Genomic DNA, 6000 nt, shown 5'->3' on the forward strand with positions numbered 1-6000 from the left:
TTATTATCACATCATCTTTGGTACTTTGCATATAATGGCATGAACTTTTATTTGCTTGCTTGTGTGGTTTTGAAATTCAAAGTTTATCATACATGATTATGTTGCTATGAAGGTGCTATTGTGATTATTCTCATTCTTGACATTATGATGCCACGATGAGCTATAGTATTGACATTCAACGATATTGGTCTTAGGTTGAGTATAATATTGTTGTCTTGAATTGATTAAGCAAGTTGATCTTACATTGGTTATAGTATTGTTGCCTTGCTCTTGGATTTTTTTTTGCTATTACAAAAAGGAAAAGTTTGTTTCTTTATTGTGAAAATTTGCTAGTAAAAAGTTGTTGCTAAATTATTATGTTACTACTTGATAAATTTTTGTTATGCTCATAAAGCAAAATTGGCCATTTAATTTTGTTGATCTTACTTAAATTCAGGGAGAGCTTTCTTAAAAGAGAAAAATGTTTTCAAAGCAAATTTTTTTTTACTACTAGTTTTGTCATATCAAAAAGAGAGAGATTGTTAGCCTAGAATTGATAAACATTTTGAAATGACAAAACAAAAATTTGCTAAACTTGAATTAAAATGATTTGAACTTAATTTGAATACTTTTTCAACTTCTAATCTAGTTAAAAATTTGTTCAAATTCATCTAGCATGGTTTAAAAATAGAATTGGGTAAAGTAACATAAAAGGATAGATCCCCCCTCAAAGGGATCGATTGATTTTTTTGCCAAAAAGCTTTCTTGTACAAATTTCATGAAAACTAATTGATCCCCTTCTTGTATAGATCGATTGGTTCAAAGGTTTTAAAGACAGGATCAATCCTTTTATGAAAGGATCGATTAGTTTTTTACACAGAATGAAAACTTTGCTCCAGACTTTGGGAAGGGATTGATCACTCAAACTAACGGATTGATCACTTGAAAAAAGGATTGATTGGTACTAAATATGGATCGATTGGTTGTGCCTTTTCATGCAAAAACTTGTTTGAATTTTAATTGATCCAATCGATCCCTCTATAAGATGGGGTTAATCCTTTCGTACCCAAAATGCTTGCAACGACTATTTTTATTTGAAATTTTGTAGAGTCTCCAAATAATTAATGCAAGCAATGATTATCTTCCATTCTCAACATATAAATGAAGGTCTCCCACCATACTTGAAGCAACCAAGAGCCAAGAAAACTTATTACTTCCATCTACCATCTTTACCAAGCATTAAAAGGCATTTTAGTGCGAGAAAAGTGTAGAAATTCTTCTTGTATCAAATTTTCTCTTAATATTTTTCTTAATCTTGATTTGTACTTCAAATTATCAAACACCCAATCTCAAAGAGGTTCTTTGAGTTTGCAAAACACTTTAAAACCTTGTATTGTGAGGTTGTAATCTTAAAGGGGAGGATAACCCTTGAGAGATTGTGTTGTTGTTTATGTAGAGCTTTAAAGAGCTAGGTAGTAACTTTCAACACATAGTGGATTCAACTCCTTAGCAAGTGAGGTTAAGGGAAAGGATGTAGGTGCCTAAAGGAAGGGCTGAACCTCTATAAAATTCGGTGTTTAATTTTCTACCTCTATCTCTTGTTTTTAAGATTATTAGTACACATATTTGTTGTATTTACTTGCTTAGAAAAACTGATTTATGATCTTTGTGCTTATTGGATATTGAATTTACAAAAAAAAAATTTATTATCAACTAATTCACCCCTTTCTTGGTTTAATTCAAGTCGATGAGCTAACATAATCGATCTATTTTTCAAGTGATTGATCACTTAGTTTAGATAATCAATCTCTTTTCAAAGTTTGGAACCAAATTTTCAATTTGTGTAAAAAAACAATCAATCCCTTCATGAAATGACTGATCTTGTCTTTAAAAACCTTGAACCAAGCGATCCATACAATAAGGGGATTGATTGGTTTTCATGAAATTTGCATGAAACTCATTTTTGGCAAAAAAAATCAATCGGTCCCTTCTATGCTACTTTGCCCAATTTTACTTTGAAACCATGCCAAATGAATTGAACATATTTTTGACTGGATAAAAAGTTGAAAAAATATTCAAATTACGTTCAAATCATTTTAATTCAATTTTAGTAAATTTTTACTTTGTCATTTCAAAATATTTTATCAATTCAAGGCTAACAATCTTTCCCTTTTTGATATGACAAAATCAATAGTTAAAATTTTCTTTGAAAATATTTTTCTCTTTTAAAAAATAAGCTCCCCTTGAGTTTAACCAAGATCAACAAAATTAAAGGGTCATTTTTCATTATAAACAAAACAAATATACAAGGTAGAGATTTCCTAAGCAACATAACAATTTAGCAACAACTTTTCACTAGCAAATTAATTTAGCAATAGCTTTGCACTAGCAAATTTTCATAATACACAAACTAACTTCTCCCCCTTTTTATCATAGCAAAAAAAATCTAAGAGCAAGGCAACAATATTATAATCAACACAGTGCCAATATCATTGAGTCTCAATACTATAGTTCAAAATAGCATCGTAATATCAAGAATGAGAATAACCATAATAGCACCTCCATAGCAACATAATCATGTACAATAAACTTTGAATCTCAAAACCACACAAGCAAGCAAAGAAAAGTTCATGCCATTATATGTTAAGTACCAAAGTTGATGCTACAATAAACTATCTTGAAGAAAATTAAAAACTTAAAACATAAAAAAAAATGTAAGAAAAACATTTAGGCTTGACTTAAAGGATAGATCAAGATGGAGGAGGCTAAGAAGGAAAATGATCAAAATGTTACCCTATTTGCTATTGTATAGTCCAGATTTGTCCAATGTTAGTCCTAACTTATTGAACTTGTGAAACCATCTCATTTTGGGTTAATTCCATGGTTTCTAATCTAGAGTTCATATCCTCAACCAATGAATGTAAATTATTCATTTGAGTCATAAGAACTTGCAAAGCTCCTTAGGACTCAAATGGTAGACTAGAAGAACCTTTTTGGAGAATATCTTGTGGAACATCTTGTGGAATGTCTTGAACCTCAAGCTCTTTTTCATGCTCAATTTCAAGTTCACTTTTCTTAATCCATATCCTAGCAACATTTTGAATATATCCCATACTTTGAAATGTATGAACTCCAATAATATTAGTGGTATCAAACACAATCTCTCTCATTTCTAGTATTGATACCAACCCATCTAACTAGATTGCTAATAGTTATTCCATATACCAAAGTGTAAATTGTTCATTAAGTCATAAGAATTTGCAAAGCTCCTTGGGACTCAAATAGTGGACTAGAAAGACCTTTTTAGGGAATATCTTATGAAACTTCTTGTGGAATGTTTTAAACCTCAAGCTGTTCTTCATACTCAATTCCAAGTTAACTTTTCTTAATCTATATCCCAGTAACATTTTAAGTGTAACCCATACTATGAAATGTATGAACTCCAATAATACTAGTGGGATCAAACACAATCTCTCTATCACTTATAATATCGATACCAACCCATCTAAGTAGATTGCTAATGGCTATTCCATAAACCAAAGTGTAGTCCCTGTTTTGAACAACTCTTATCATATTATTAGAAATAAAATGCACAAGATTGGGTTTCTCCTCATGTTTGATCTTATACATCCACCAATAATTTTGCTTTCTAATGGTGGAGTATTAGGTTCCAAATGGTGCTAATACATGTGTGACGATAAGATGAAGCAATCTATCATGCATGTTTAACCTAGAAGCTCGAGTTGGAGCAACCCTTAAATCATCATTCTCAAAAATATTTTGGGCCAATCCAAGCATATCACATTTAGTGTTGTGTCTCCATTATCTTTTAACATGAAAGTTTTAGCCAACAAGTTCTTGTCCACAATTATTTCTCTACCCATCACAAATGTCCTAAATTTATCAGTATAACACCTATTCCCATGTCCATCAACTTTAATATAGGTTGCATTACTATAAAATACCCTTACTAGATTCTTAAAGACAATGCCATCCAAACTAAAATAGTTCATCCAACCAAAACTCTAAAAAACATGTAAGTATGAAAATGTAATGGATTGGAGGAAATTAGATTGATTACTCTTCCTTGCTTGACTTTGCTATAAGCAAAATGAGTCTCATATCTCTCCTTCGCTACAAGATTGTCAAAATTTTGGTTAGAGGAAGGCTTGATTGATGAACTAAAGGCTTCCCTTGGTGGATTTCTCCTTATGGCAATAAGGGGTTTTGTTTTAGGTGCCATGGAGAAAATGAAATAGTGAAAATAGGTAGGCTTATGATAAATTGATGAAAGAATTTGTGAATGTAGGTGACAAGTAGTAATATATATTTGAAAAGATAAAAAAATTGAGTGAATGAGGTAGTTTCAATGGAGACACAAAAAAGGATCAAATTTTTAGAGAGAGAAACATTAGTGAAGGTGTTTTCATGTTATTTGAAGAATTTTTGAAGATTTTGCAAGAAATCAAATAAATATGAAGTAATTGGCAAAAGATTTTACTTGAAAGTGACCAATTTTGAGAGAAATTGGAACATGAATACCTAAGTTTCATGAGAATTTTTTAGAAGAAGGAGAGACTATGGTAGGCCAAGGAAGAAGAAGGAAGGTCCAAATTTTTAAGAGGTCAAAACGGCGCGCATAAATAAGACCTTTCATAATCGGTTTAATTGTGTAGCAAGGGGATCAATTGGGTAAGTACCTTGTGATGCTCCTGAGCAAGCCGTGGACCAATCAATTGGCTCTAAAAGGATCGATTAGGTCTTTGTGTTTCCAAGTTCAATTTGGCTACTAAAAGGAAAATCTATCGATCTGATTCTTCCAGGATTGATTCACTTGTAGCAAAAAAAACAAATTTAAGATTTTTTAAAAAAATATATACATGCAATATAACTATTCAAATATACATCATATAATTACAAATATAATCATAGACAAGATTTCAAAAATATATCAAGATAAACACATATTAGGTCAAATAAGGCACAAATATATCAATTTATCAAGAATTTCATTTCAAGGAGTATTCATCATACAAAGTTCATTTCTAATTGTATAAAATCTATCTTTATCAAAAGGTTTTGTAAAAATATCAGTTAATTGATGCAAGTTATCAACATATTCAAGTACAATATCACTTTTTTGAACATGATCTCTAATGAAATGATGCCTAATTTCAATATGCTTAGTTCTTGAATGTTAAATTGGATTTTTGGCGAGATTGTTGGCAATAGTATTATCACATTTAATGGGAATCTATGGTAATTCTAAATTCTTCTAATTGTTTTTTAATCCATAAAATTTGAGCACAACAACTACTAGCCGCTACATACTCAACTTCGATTAAGGATTGAGCGACACTATTTTGTTTCTTAGAAAACCATGATATAAGCATACTCCCAAATAATTGACAAGTACAGGAAGTGCTATTTCTATCAATTTTACAACCACCAAAATCCACATTAGAATAAGCATGCAAAGCAAAAGATGAACCTTTTGGATACCATAATCTTAAGTTAAAAGTGTCCTTAAGGTATCTACAAATTATTTTAATAGCAAGTAAATGTGATTCTCTTGGTGATGATTGAAATCTAGCACATAAGCATAATAAACATTATTTGGGTTTACTTGCAGTAAGATATAACAATGAGCCGATCATAAATCTATATAATTTAAAATCAATACCTTTACCTTTTTCATCCTTGTCAAGTTTTGTTAAAGTGCTCATAAGTGTTTTGTTAAGCTTTGATTCTTCCAATTCAAACCTTGTGAGCAAATCCTTGATGCATTTTGCTTAATTGATGAAAGTACCATCTTCCATTTGTTTTACTTATAATCCTAAAAAAATTGTAAGCTCTCCATCATGCTTATTTCATATTCACCTTGCATAGTCTTAGCAAATTCTTGACAAAGAGCTTCATTAGTAGTATCAAATATAATATCATCAACATAAACTTGCACAATAAGAATGTCTTTTTTTTTTTTTGTTTTAATAAAAAGAGTAGTATCAACATTCCCTCTAT

This window comes from Durio zibethinus, chromosome 10 (genome assembly GCF_047325235.1).
Source record: "Durio zibethinus cultivar Kanyao isolate XHJ-2024 chromosome 10, ASM4732523v1, whole genome shotgun sequence".
NCBI classification, from domain to species: Eukaryota; Viridiplantae; Streptophyta; class Magnoliopsida; order Malvales; family Malvaceae; genus Durio; species Durio zibethinus.